The 15227-nt window shown below is 37.5% G+C and overlaps 1 protein-coding gene across 6 annotated transcripts in view; it reads left to right on the forward strand.

Moving 5' to 3' along the window:
- LOC105425724 (zwei Ig domain protein zig-8) overlaps positions 1 to 15227 on the forward strand; it is a 143592-nt gene that overhangs the window by 68235 nt on the left and 60130 nt on the right. For 5 of the 6 annotated variants that reach the window (XM_089081240.1, XM_089081239.1, XM_089081243.1 and 2 more), the window contains one exon: positions 6856 to 6930. The exons of the other annotated variant lie outside the window; for it this stretch is intronic. The gene's annotated coding sequence lies outside the window, so the exon portion shown is untranslated. Of the gene's footprint in view, positions 1 to 6855; positions 6931 to 15227 lie in introns of those variants that run through there. 6 annotated transcript variants of the gene reach the window in all.

The following is a 15227-nucleotide window of genomic DNA, read 5'->3' on the forward strand; positions in this document are numbered from 1 at the left end:
TCATGCCGCACGGAGAAATTCCGCCCGTTCCGGCACGTTCCACTGCGCGTTCCAATCGTTCTTTATTAGGACGCACATATATAACGTCGTTCCGACAATTCGATAAAAATAGCTTCGGTGGTTCCCCGCTATTCGCAAATAGTTAGAGGGTTAGAGGGACGTTCGTGAGTTGAGAAGGAAAATTCTTTTCGGCCTATGAATTCGGTTTAGAAATAGTTGTCGAAAAAAAAAATCTAATTTGAAATTAAACGCAAGCGTAAAACGGGGAAAACGGTGATTCTGTCTCCGAAATAAAAAATTTATTTTGCGAAATGATCGCTCGGGTTTTCCCTTCGGAACATTCACGTTATAAACGCATCTGGACCTTCTTGGAATTTTTCTAACGAAGGCAAACTGAAACCTGCAAAGAGCATTCGTATTAAACTACTTCGAACAAAATGTGCTCCCTCTCTATCTTTCAAAAGCAGCCTCCCATGTATTTCTACAAGCTTTACAGTTATTGTTAACTGATGCGTATACGCCAATGCAATGTTATGCGCGAATAATTGTACGCATTGCGGCGCAACATAACGAAGCATAATTGATATTGTTATTCATTATCGAAGTAGCAACTGAGTTAATTAGAAGCGCAGCGGATATATTATTGTGCCGTATAGCATGATCGCAGTTTCGTTATATGCATAACGTTACACAAATCATTATTACGCTTAGATTTCTGAGTTTCCGTAATTGCCGCGATAACCCTACAATGCTGCTACCGTGATCAAACAATATCATTTCAATATTGGCATAACTTTCGAAACATCGATACCTTCCCGATTGAAATAACGGCCAGCGTATTTCCCATTTTATCTCTCGGTATTTGTAGTCGGGTTAAAGAATCAATCACCTCGAGACAGCTGCGACAGTTAACCAAACTCAAAAATGGCGATTTTGCAGTTGCGATTTTTTATTCCCGCCGCGACACATATATTCCCTCCTCCCACGAAACCTACCTACGAAGACAGACTAAAAATGTAGGTGTCCCTATAGATTACGTCACCGCTCGCGGGTTGTTACGGGCAAGGGGCATTTTCCTATCTGCGCGTATGTAACTTTTCATACTCAGAGCGGCGGGCCGCAAAGCAAGATACGCGCGACCCGCAGCCGCCTCTGCGCCGCTGTAAGAGCACCGTTGCTCTTTTTTTTTTTTTTTTCGTCGCGCCTCTTTTTCCAACCGTTTCGTGAGATAATGACGATCTATGGTGGAAAAGCCACTGCCTTCTCGTGAGTCGCGCGAGCGCAGCGCAAGCGCAGCGCACGCTACGTCGCATCGGGTCGGAACACGTCGACGCGTGCTGCACACGTTGCTGATCTATCAGCAGGCGCTACACAGGACTCGCGCGGGGCTGGATTTTTTTTTTTATCAGCCGGTTAACATGCACGAAAATGATGACTGGCTCGACATAGCGAAAACACTACGGCGCTGTTGTATTAGGCGAGAAAATAGAACGGCAATGGGAGCATGTCGCACGTCGGATATACATCAGCGCAGTTGCGTGGCTGATTACAGTTATTTCCCTTCGCCTTTCCTTCCTACGTCACAAGGTTTTAACTTAGCGGAACGAAGTTCGATAATTAAAAAAAAAAAAAAGAGAGAGAGAGACAGAGAGAGAGAGAGAGAGAGAGAGAGAGAGAGAGAGAGAGAGAGCCAATACGTACAATATGAAATTATTCAATTTAAATTTGTGACTTTCTAATAGAAAATATTCTTTATCTACTTTCCAATCAAGAAAAATTAAATTTGTAACCTGAATCTATAATCATAACTTAATCATAACGTTAATCGACAAGCGGCGTTAGATTTTATCAAAATTATCTTCATTATAATTTATAATCTGTACTAGGTTACTAAATATAATATATCTCCATTATTTGTGCTTTTGAGAATGTTTATATAACAACAAATATGTAGAAACGTGTTTCTAGTTAATAGTTTCCAGAGAATACGGCTAATAGAGAGATACAGTGAAACTTGCGACCAGATCCAGAATAACATAGTTGTAATTTTGGCTTAATAGAAGGTCAGTTATTAATAATATCAAAATTTATCAACTGATTAATAATGCGTCTAAAATAACATGACAAGGATGTTAAATATTTTTACTGTTATAATTTGCTATGCAAATTAGAAGATAAGAAAAAATATATTTTGAGAAATTCATCGAATCTATGTTGACTCCATTTTATGTCTTTCTCTCTCTCTCTCTCTCTCTCTCTCTCTCTCTCTCTCTCACACACACACACACACACACATATATATATATATATATATATTACTCTATGTATTATATATGTACCTTCCTACTGGCTGCGTACTAAAACGCAATTCGTGAACGCGTTCGAAGTTCTTCCCCTTTAATCGTCTGTTGGAACTGATTGCCACACGAAGAACACATTCGGACAGTAAAAATGATCGGTAATTACGTGAACGAACGGAGGTTGCAACAGCACAATCTTTCTCACGCGTGTGTACAGTCGCGCTCTAATGCAATTCCCTCGTTATCCCACGGGTCTTCCCGTTCAATTCCAACGGGTTTTTTTCAAATCTCCACTAAAGACATCGACCGAACTGGGATTGCGGCACGGACGTGGAAAAACAAATCGCGTTACGCTGATTATCTGCGCCGAGTTCCGGAAGCCAGAGAGAATATCGAACAGTGATGCGATGGCCAAGGGGACGATAGCCGACGACGATATGTGAGACCGATGCGTGATACGTGAAAAGAGAAAAATATTTCCAAAGCTATGCGAGCATCGCAGATGGCAGGGAAGAAATTCCCTTCCTTCGTCGTCGCCAAATATCGAAGCTGTTTTTAAAATTCATCGAAAAATGTGTTTTTAAAGATTCACAAGTACTAAAAAGCAGAAGGTATATTAAAAAAGTTCTCTCTTTACGATTTCACGAAAAACTTGGAATTTAGTTGAATAATTTTATGAGTCATTTGTTCAAATTTATTTATAGAGTTAAACTCAAACGGAACTTTTCGATCATTCTTAAAGTCAATTTTCGTAAAGTTTTCAGCTCAATTGGTCAATTCTACTTGACTTGCGAAAAGTGTTCTTTTTTTATATTATATTTAGATGATAGATCGCTAAGGCTTCTTTTTGTTAACTTCACCGCTTCCTAAGAATGTTGAAACGCTTACAGATCGTTGGGTTTAATGCATTCCCCTTCATCGCTTCTAAAATAGAAATTTCAATCGTTCGATATCACGAGTCTCTCCTGGAATCACCGAATCGAAAGCAACAGTTCGAGATATTGAATTTACTGCAATCTTTTTCTGACGTAAATTTATCACATTTCATTCGGTAATTTCCGGTTATATTATTATTATAGAGCGCGTACTTAATATTTACTTCCAAGATGTTCTCAGTCATCAAAGAATAGACGAAAGAAGAATATCCAACCTCTCATATTTTTTTTTCGGAGAGATCGTAGTCGTAAGCCGTTTCTTAATAATATTTAAATGCAAACAATTCACATACGTTACATATTCTGGCGTACAACGCAATATACATTCGCAATATATATTACATGGCACGAGTATCCGTTATAATATTGTATTCCGAGATCCAGGAAACTATAGTCAACAAACTTATTCGATGAGACGAAGGATACTGCACGGGATTGAAAGTACAACTACTATGGAGGGCATTTCCAAATCAGTGAGCCGAAGATTACACGGCCGGTAAGCAGAACGGTTCCGACTTCTAAAAACTATCGTCAAAGCAAGCAAGTACCAAAGCCTCTTCTGACCAACGGACTGTACAGTCGGCACGACTCGACTGTTCGCGAATCGATTCAGCCGTTTCTGCCTATCTCGCTGTCTTCGTTGATCTTGTCCACTCTTCTATTTACGCTGATCGTTTACTTTGCATCCGGCAAAATAACGATCAGCAAGCCGGAGGAACTCGCTCATTTTTTCTTATGCCGCGCAATTCGGGGCATTCTCGGATGTCGATCTATCGCGATTTTTATTCTACTTTGAACCCTCGAAAACTAATATCGATTTTTCTATTCTCTACATTTATCTATATTCGCTACTCTCTCGCTACTTGTACAAATAGAAAAGATTAAACATAGCTTTACAAACATGGCTTATCAAAATCTTTATTATATGATTTTCGTCTATGCCTCGGAAGACGTAAAATATATTTGTTCGATATCTTTGTTGACCAACGAAATATTTTGATAGTGAAAAAAAACATCCAGAAAAAACTCAAAAACATTGTCAGGTACAATTCAATTAAAGCCGTATCAATCAATAAAAAAAATATCTTACTCTCTTATCTTATTGAAAATGTGAATTGCAAAATTTATTGGATATTTAACGTAACATTAATACAAGAGTCTGTCACAATTCAGTCGATTACATATACCTAGTCCATCATTGATTCAATGTTCTTCTTTTTTTATCGAACATTGTTTTTTAACGAATTTTATATATTTCAGTTTTAGTTTACTTTCTGTTTGACTGAACAAAGCCATGTGAATAGTAAAACGTTCTGCAATTTTTCCTTTATACTTTCCATTCTTTGTATATTTTTCATTGTTTCTGCTATTTCACTTTTTTATATCTCCTTTACATTGATAAAAAAGACCATTGACCTTTTTTATACTTACTAGAAAACATCGTCATTGCTATTCTTTTTTAATTATACATAGAATCGTATATGAAAGAAGAGAAAATAGGAATATGAAACGAGAACAGCGTACGAAAAGCTATCTATATTGTTAGTAAAAATTGAATGTACAGATGTACTCTATTTGAAGATAAAACTCCATGCTTCGTAGAAAATATGATATATGCGGTTACGCCAAACGTGTCGCAGTATTATTCTCAACCTTCGCCAATCAGCCACTCCTTGGGTGTAAGAAAATCATAAAAGGAAATGAAATGGCTGGCTATAAGACGGTAGGAGGAATGGAAAATAGTTTGCCAGGAGGAATATAGGTCACGGTCCTGTGTAAATCAATGAAATTGGTTTTATCTCGAGTAATCGAGCGAAACATGTGATTTAATTAAAAATCCGCCTATATAAATTTTGCTCGTATCTCTAGAAGAAATTTCTAGAAAAAAATTGAATTATTATTTCATATTGGTAAACTCAATATAATATTATAGTAGATCTTGCTTGTATAATTAAACAAAAATGCTTCGTGGGTATGAGAGTAATAACGTTCAGTAACTTCAAAAAGATTTATTTTCTGCGACGACAGCGATGATTATATAATAGTATATTATATAATCGGATTTTTTTATCGGGTTTTTTTTGTGAAAATATACGAAATACAGTGTATATATTTAAGAAATAATGTCGTCTTTGAGATAAAATCGAATAAACGCAACAAAGGGACATTGTATTCCCTTGTTAAAGTTTCTACCATAAAGTACATGCATTTAAATCATCCTAAAGCAGACGAGCAATCCAAGCAGCGCAAGGATTACGTTCGTAAGAACATCCAATAACTTTGTGCAAAGTCTAATTCTTTTATCCTGCTGTTTTAAAGCTCTCAGACAAATGCTTCAATTTATTGGTATTAAAGAACCTAATAAGAGGATTGCTGTACGTAAAAAAATCAATCTTATTATGATAAAAAAACAAAACGATTTTGAAAAAATTTTGATACAAATAATTTTGAAGTAAATTATATCTTTCGTAAATAACAAAATCACAATTTTGCAAAATAATTTTGCTAAATTTAATCAACGCGCAAATATATAATTCTTTTAATAATCATAACGCGTTAATTAAAATATCACATTAAAACACAACGAATCTGCAAAATGTAACAATTTAAGGCGACGTTGATGTATACCACACCCACATACGTGACCTCATGACAATGAAATTAATGATGATTATGATACACCATTCTTCAGGATCCATCTACATAACACATTGCGAGAGTACCACGGCTACTCAGCCCGCGCTCTCTAAAAGTGGTCCATCAGAGAGTGCCGTGGTAAGTTTACGCTTCTCCGTCAACATGGCAGGTTAAAGTTCACGGAAGCTAGATGGAAGCTGCTGAAAACGGCGCTTTCGGCTTAACGCAGTTACTATCAAATGTGACGCGCAGCTGTTTGAACGAGCCATCACTGTACGCGCCGATCTGGCCATTTAAATTTTAATTAGCAAATATTTCGTTCATGCTCGGGCGAGCCGAGAGACACATCAATAATATTCAAGGTGATAAAAGTAGCGACAGTTAACGATGGCTGAGAAATCAGGCTTGAGGAAAACAATTACGGCTTATGGTGGCATTAACTCGGTAATATCATTTTGGTCTAACAGAATACTGTAAAAATGGTTTAGCAGTTCCCTAAATGATCCGATTTGACGAGGTCTCTTATCGTGACGTCAGGTGTGTCATCTTATGAGATATCCTAGCTTAACACGGTAAGATATATCGAACGGTTCGTATATATAGCCACATCGTGTGTGTGTGTGTGTGTGTGTGTGTGTGTGTGTGTGTGTGTGTGTGTGTGTGTGTGTGTGTGTGTGTGTGTGTGTGTGTGTGTGTGTGTGTGTATAGTCACATGGCGCAAAGGGGATACACGCAGCTTTCGCCTGCCAATAATTTTTGCTTGAAAGGATCTTGAAAGTTGGTAGGAACGACGTTGATTTATATTGAACGAAAAGTGGCTCTTCCTCCAGCAAATTAACGGCAAGATATAAATAGATTTACAGTGTAGCTTTCCTACACGGAATTTGCGTCAAGTACATAATTAGATATAGCTCAACTTGAAATCGATTTTTCTACGCTTCCGTGCTTAACTTCGCGTTAATTGTCGATACTTTTTGTTGCAGTTAAATGGAATGAAGTGTTACGTTTCACGTGCCGTTGAGGGATATCCTAGAAAGTTCCACAGTATCCAGCATGCAGTGAGTAAAGCATAAAGTACTCGATTAACGCGCGCGGTTTTGCCGGAGTGACATTTACGCATCGCGTATTGTCCGAAGTTTCGTTGGGCCGCTAATGCGTATGTACAAACGGCCAGATGAATACAGATATCTACGTGATCGAAATTTCGTATACCGCACGCTTAGTCTCGATAATCAATGCGACTAATCAGTTACCATCCGCACGCCACGCGTAAATTGTCGTTCGGAGTGACGTAAATTGCCGCAGCCGCGGAAACGCCGAATAAAAATGTGTCGTACGAGAACGGTAGGATAATAAAGAAAGGCGCGCGAAGTAATGAAATTATGACGTAATGAAGTTATGACGACAAATCCTATTAAAATTCATAATGCGGAATTAGCACATTATGACTTGCAAATTTTGCAAAATGCGAGCGCATCGAAAATAAATACGGCTGGTTGTCTACGATCGCCAGTTTCGCGCCTAATTTTCTGTATTAAATGATTAATGTCGAAATATGTCTCTCAAATCAAGATGAACAGATGAACAGTCATTCATAATTCACATATGCTCCTTCCGGAGCAGCTGCCGTGAGCTTTGTTACATTAGTATACTAATTGTTGATTTTGCAAACGCATCGCGCACTTACAATGTTAATGTATACGTAATAGAAATGTTTACGCGTACCTAAAACATGTACATATATCATACGAGCGTGTTCGTAATCATTTCGTTTGCGTATTTATGCATTGCCGCTTGTTCGTGGACGACGCTTGATTGATTATATCTGAGCCTGCTGCTAATTACTCAACGTAACATTTCGATTACTACACGCAACGCGGATAACTACATCGATGTTTCAACTGATGAATATCAGTATACTTAGATTGATGTTTAGATTAATTTAAATGACGACAAGAATGGCGACAACACGGAAAACTAAGTGTAATTAATTACCGTAAGATATAATTGCGCTTTTTACAATTTTAATATCGTTTCCTGTCGCGCGGGACGTTTGCATACATTAAAATATCGTGATCAAAACGTAATTATAAAACGATAAATTCTTTTTTTGTGATCGTCCATGTAACCAAGAATCCCCATCTTCCCTTTGCGGCTATAAAGACCGATTACACTAATCGTTGATCCTATTAATGCACGTATTCTCATATCTGCGGTGTTACATATCCGGCAACTTTATCTAGACATATATCGCACATGTATGCAATTCTATACCTGTATTAATGGACATCAATAATTCTCACGCAGCAGTATAATATCAATCTATGCAAAACAAGCTGTAAAATAATAATAATCCGCTACGTGCAACTCAATTAAGACGCGTGTTATATCGTTCAGCCGCATGAGGCAGCGCAATAATACCACGACCTGAATCGTAACAGTTGACCCACGGCCGCACGTTATTAATTTAATATTAAGTTAAATTATAACGCGCGATACGCGCGCGCGAGATATATTCGATCATTGGGTAATTTTCGGCGTGACGCGAACGACGCAACGCGACGCGTCGCGCGACGTGCCACGGAAATTCCTCCTGTAAATCGACCGCGACGATTACACGGCCATTACCTTAATTGCTGGCACCGCTAACGCGCGTATTCACGCGTATATAGTTATTCGGCCGGGCACCGGCACAGGTCGGCCATATCCGGTATCGGTCTTGCACATCGGCATTCGCGTTGGTTTGGCTTACTGTCCCCGTGGGAGACGTAGTTCTCGGTAGTGTCATGTCGAATTGCACGGGTCAACTGGAGCCGGCGAGTTAAACGAGCGGATCCGGATAGAAACATCTACACGGACGCGATTGCGTTGGGGAACACTAGAACTTGGTCTATGACTCCGCAAATAGAGCTCGCAACCGAAACTCGAACCTTGAACTCGAGACGTGAGTTACGTGAGTGGAATAACTGCTACTCGTCCTAAACTTGGCTGGAGATTCGGTGGACGCTGATAATGAATAAAGCGTATTCAATTTCTACTTCGAAGATGACACCATCAAAGTTCGCAGGCATCAATTTCATTGATGTACATACAATCCTAACGGGGCAATATGTTTAGTGGAGGAAATTCTCTCTTCGAGATTTAAATAAAGAAAATCTGTTTAAAAGAAAAATTCATTTTCATCTAATTTCGAAAATATATATAAGCGCACTGATGAGAACGAAGAAATTATAAAATTAAATCCAATATGAAGAGCACGGCATACCAATAACCTCGGCATTAATAACCGGTGAACACGATAGATCGGATGCTTACAAATTCATGCCAAGTGTATCACGACGAGCAGCTTCGATTAGAAATTCCTGAAGGGTTATCCACGAGTATGCTCGACCTCTAGAAAGGCATCTAACCGAATATGATCGTGGCTTGCGCGTAAATTATGCACTACGACGCATACTATGCGTCGTATTGCTCGTCCATTATCGAGAGCGCGCGACAACGAGCTACACGATGAGATGCCAGGACGTGCAATAATATCGCTGATAACTTCCATCCCATTAACACCGAGCCCATCTTTCTCATAGTTAACGTTCCCGACAAGACTACGTGACACTTGAGACAAAAACTTCCCCCCCCCCACAGCTTTAAAAAAGATTATTCCAAGCGAAATTATATTTACAAAACGCATCACGACAATTTTATATTTTTGCAAGTTTAGGAAAGATTAATCTATCGGAATAATGCAAAACGGACATATGACGTCATTTTTTTTCGAAACGTAGCGGGATAAAAAATTTATAATGATTTATCGCAGATAATAACGCATATTTAATCCTAATGAATTACCGTAAAAATATACGAGCACCTATTAATTATCTGCGTCATGTCAAAACTTTGTTAGAGACACAAAAATATATCTGTAAGTCAATGGCTGTAAAAAGTTGATTTACTGTTTCGTGTTTACTTCAGTCTGACACAGAAAAAAAAACATGTAAAAAAAAAAGTATACATATGTATATCTTGTATAAAATAATTATATATTGTTTGCAACAGCACTCTTTCACATTAACAATGAGACAACTGTTCAATTATTCTTTAAATTTAAATAATTTACCCTGCATTTCCTTGCGATTCAATTGCCATTTTTATGATACGATCGAACAATATCTACTCTGATTATATATCTCTCAGAATTGAAAGAATTTCACCGTGCGAAAAGCTCATCTCTTATTAAACAATGCCATCGTACATAATGCCCGCATTTAGAATAGCACGTGAATGATAACGCGAAGCGAATTGATTCGCCACGTGACACAAGTGTCAATAAACGAGAACACTGGGGAAAAAGTGAGTGCCTATCATAATAACTGCATTTTTATTGAATTTGGATTACAAAAATACTAGACCGGAGACGAGCCGACCGGGATGACAGTGATATCCAATGAGTGCGAGGTTATTGCGGTGCGGTGAGTAATAACAACTGACCTCGTATATCATCGTTAATCCATCACAATGACACTATTGTTACAGCAGCTGCTGAGAGCAGAAAGGAATAATTGATCAAGTAACAATCGCGAGAGATCAGAAATCGCGAGAGCGCGAACAAGGTTCTATGAAAGGCGCGCGAGAACAAATTTTCCATAAAAGACCTGTCCGTGCCACGGGCGTCGCGACTAAGGAGCCCGCATATATTTACACGGTTTTATGCGGTAAACTATAAATTGGAATTAACCAGGAGAGTGGTATGCAGCCAGGCGGGCTTGGAAGTTTTCCAAAAGCGTCGCGTTATTGACGCTGCGAATCGGGTAAAATGCGGGATGGGGAAAAGCGCGGGGCAGCCGCATACGGCGGCGGCGCAAGGTGAAACCAAAAATCGCCGAGGCTTGTTAAATAAATAAAAAAGAGAGAAAAAGGGTAAAAGCACGTAACGCACGTCACATGGTCGCGCATGTATTCATGGTGCGTACACAGGTGCGGCGCGGTGCGGCGCTTAGCCTCGGAACCTGGTATGCCATTATATTGGGAGTTTATGGCACGGTTTCGGTATAAACCGCTATACTCCGGACTGGTGCTGGAACGACAGAAAAATATAACCTCGTATGTCGTTATAATTAGCCCTCTATTACGCTTAACGTCCATTAATGCCGTTAGTTTCGAAGCGCGGCGGATATAGGATCGTAGCGAAGGACCGTGTTTCTATGTGAGAACCGTGGAAGCGTGAAATTTCGTCGATGCTAAATCGAGCGAATCTGCCATTTCGATGTCAATTAATATTCCACGCTCCGTTTTGTATTAATCGCTCACAGGAAACTCTGTTCGAGCGCAACGTGAACTTAAGTTCCCGCTAAATGTAAACGCACAATGCGCGTGATTCTGGAATTTACGTCTATTTTTTTCAAAAATATATAATTTAAGCATCATTTTTTAACTTTTCAAAAAAAAAGAAAAGAAAGAATATAAATAACGATTTCATTTAGATTATACATGTAAAAATGAAATGATATTAAAATGAGCTACACATTAATCCAAAATGCGAAATAACGTGATAATTACTATGAAATAAATTTTGTTCTGTTTTTAACGAGCTTAGTCCATATTGCATAGCTTTCTTTCCAATAACAACGGTGACAGGTGGAAATTTATGTAACGAGCGTGATAGAAATTAAGCACCATGAATGTAATTAATGTCAGCGAGAAGATTAAATTCCTACGTATTCCTGCTTTTCAATTAAAATTATCTTTTAATTTAAATGATTATTAACATTTGTGATATATTCGCGCAAAGATTTCGGATAATACAAATGGAATATTACAGATATCTTAGATCTCTATTAATGTTTCAATTTCGGAAAAATTCAACGATCGGCTTTCCGGAAAGTTTGCACACGCGCAAAGATTTCTTCCCGTCTATTATCATCGACCGCCGATTAATATTCCTGAATATTTTATATTTGCAAGACCCGGAATAAAGGTGCGTAATTATCTTTACGCACGATTCAAGAACTTTGAATCTTAAAGCGGTTTTAATATTTGTGCGAGCCATTTCATGCGTTTTAAATTCTGAGAAGGTTGATAAATCTCCATTTTTCACAATTACACTTTAAACGACCGATTATAAATTTGATTTTATTCGTGTGAAGAAAACGTGAGAAATAAATGTTTCCCACCCTATGATACGCTAGTTTAAGTAATCCATTATACTTTCCGCTCGGGTACGCGTCACTTGCTTGTCACGATTAGACAGAACTTTTCGCGATGATACCTCTTACTCCAATCTCTCTCTTCACTGTTAATTGAATATCTACTCGCGATTAAAACTTGCTGGTTCAAGGACGACTTCTTTAACGATCTCGGCGTAGTTTTATCTAAAAGCCCCTCATCGATTAACAAAGCGGAGAATGCTCTAACTACGCTCTAACTACGCGCTAGTTGCCCTAAACTTCCTATTGACAAGTATCGCCTGTGATTAACGAGAGAGAGTACTTGCGAAGTTACTGCAAAATCTTTGCGACTTGGAAGTGAGTCATCCATAACTCGAACTCACAAAACGCTCTCTCCGATTCGTAATGACTCTTAATGCTTACGATTCATTCGGCACGCGTATACAAATCGCTAGCAAAGGCCGACATAATCAATCCTTCTCTTTCGCGTCTTCATGAGATTCACAGAATCACATTCCGAGTTGGCGTGAAAAAGTTTTCCTTTCGATTTGAGAAACTGAAGATTAGCGAGCAATTCGGAAGCGTTCATGCGATTGACTTCGCACAAATGTTTAACATGATTTGTTCACGGTCTGCGTATAAGAACTCGACTTGCCAATTTCTTTTCTAACATTTTATACAAACTCGCCGTTTTTTACTTCTACTTAATTTTGTAGTTTATTCGCAACGCTATTTTCTTAATACGGACCAAACAATTTCGAAAGAACGAATATTCCGTTCATGTTCCTTTTAAATAGAATTCCTGTAAACGTGTTCCCAAATGTTATTCGAGACTACTGACATATTTGGCAACGAAATTCAATCCGCTGACCGAATTTTCCACTCACGAATTTCCGGAACGAATACCACAATGTTTACAGTGTTGTTGTCAAATAGCGAAAATCTTGTCTATCGATCCAATCTCCGTTGAATAGCATAAGAAGGAAAAATCTCGTGAGGCACATAAGGTTTTCATAAAGCCACAAAGTTATACTAAAAATATACATATGCTTAATGATTGCAATTCATATTTTAGAATACTTAACGAAGAAATGTATTGCAAATTGAATTTCATTTCTCAATAAAACACCTTAAGTCTACCTTTTTCATGATCTTGAGTATCGTTTCATATATTGTCTATATAATTAAGCATATTACATATTTATATGTGAAATCATAACTGAACATTGAGAAACATTAAATAAATAATCGTGGGCTTTATATATCGAATTAAAAATCTTTTAATATAGTGTAAAATAACAAATAAAGAAAAAATTAATTTAATGGAACATTTGTCTTTTTTTTTTTCATTTATTTTCGAACAAGAATTTAAGACCCGACCTGTTTCGATTTCTTTCTCGCATTCCCGCAGTAAAAGACGAAAATCGTTACGCCAAATGCACATTCACAAATACATTGACGTTTCCCAGCTGCCGCCACTTGGTTGCATCCGCTCCCGAGCTTCTTCTCTGCCTTCGCATTCGAGCTCCAACCGGATCTCTCGTGCGACATTTAGTCGCTCCACGAAGTAACGAGAATGTAATTTTCCAGGATGCATATTATTATCATCGGCAGGACACATCGCCTCCGCGACTTCGTTCTCCGCTTCGTTCGCCATATTCGACTCGACGAGCGTACATTGCATTTCCGCGCTGTTTTCCTTCCCTTTTATTCGACTGCATGCTGCAGCTGACTCTCTCTCGTTAGCATTCATCTTTCTCTCGCGACCGAATACCGTTCCTTTCACGCTTTCTCGGTCTATTCTTTTGACTATCCTATCCCATATTTTTGCAAACTATGACTGCACAAAAGCATTCTATATTCTATATGTTGCTGCATCAGCATCTTCCATGCGAACATAAATCTTGCTCTTTGGCAACCGATAGATTATTCCATTTAGAAGAAATTATAGATTGTTGCGCAAAATTTTAGCTTTTAGCTTTAGTTCTGTTCATCATTTTAATGATACAAGAATCGTGCTGTTATTTCATTCTCTATTTGAATGTTTAAAATATTGTTTCACGATAATTTTAATTATTTTATTATTATTATTACTTAATTATTTAATTATTTTATTATTCCAATTAAGCCTTTGAAAATCATAAATATGTAGCTCATAGTAGCCTAAATTGCTTCCAAAAGTTTCGCGAAACGATACTTTTTACTTGGAGTAACGTTGTTTGTTGCATCACTACTTTCGCGAGAGATTAATATCCGAGTGCGCAAGGCATTCAAGAATGGATTACACGCAATAGATAGCGATCGTTTGTAGAACAATACTGCCGACACTGGATGTAATTTATCACGGCGCATGATAGTGCGGAGAGAAACCAAGTTTGTTTGCTTCTGTTAATCCGTCGGTACACATCCTCTCCGCTAAACCTATCATCTATCGAAAACGAGTATATTGTCACCCCAATATATCGATATCCGATTCACGGCTCAATGATATTAATTTACTATTCATACATCAAAGCTCTGTTTACTTCCGATTACCAAGAAAATGATTACATAATGATATATATTTAATTATTATATATATATATATAATTAATTTTATATATATATATATATTTTATATATAATATATATTATACATATATTATATATATTATATATATATATATATATATATATATATATATATATATATAGAGTATATATATTATAACATAATGTAATATTACACACACACACACACACACACACACACACACACACACACACACACACACACACACACACACACGTACGCGCGCGCGCGCGTGATATAATAACTATATTTACATATTACAACATAAGAGCATAAAAAATAGATAAATTAACTAGGCAGAAATGTTCTAACAATTGTAATGTTCTCATCAGTCGTGTAATTCGTCGTAAATGGAAGTTAATTCACGTCTAACAATGTGCAAAGTTACCACGTCTAACAATAAAAATTCAATCTAAACTTTTTATAATTTCATTTAGCAGGTGACAACGTGATTCAACGTGTTCGTAATGAATCGCGAAACAAAGAACAGAAATTGTCGAAAGAAATTAATATTGTGTTAAAAAATAAAATATATTATTTAAAATAATGCTTTGCAATTATCCATAATAAAATATATTATTGTTATATATCATGTAAAAAAATCGTTGCAGAATCCATTCAA

This window comes from Pogonomyrmex barbatus, unplaced genomic scaffold, assembly GCF_055798465.1.
Source record: "Pogonomyrmex barbatus isolate J1 unplaced genomic scaffold, ASM5579846v1 scaffold4, whole genome shotgun sequence".
Taxonomy (NCBI): domain Eukaryota; kingdom Metazoa; phylum Arthropoda; class Insecta; order Hymenoptera; family Formicidae; genus Pogonomyrmex; species Pogonomyrmex barbatus.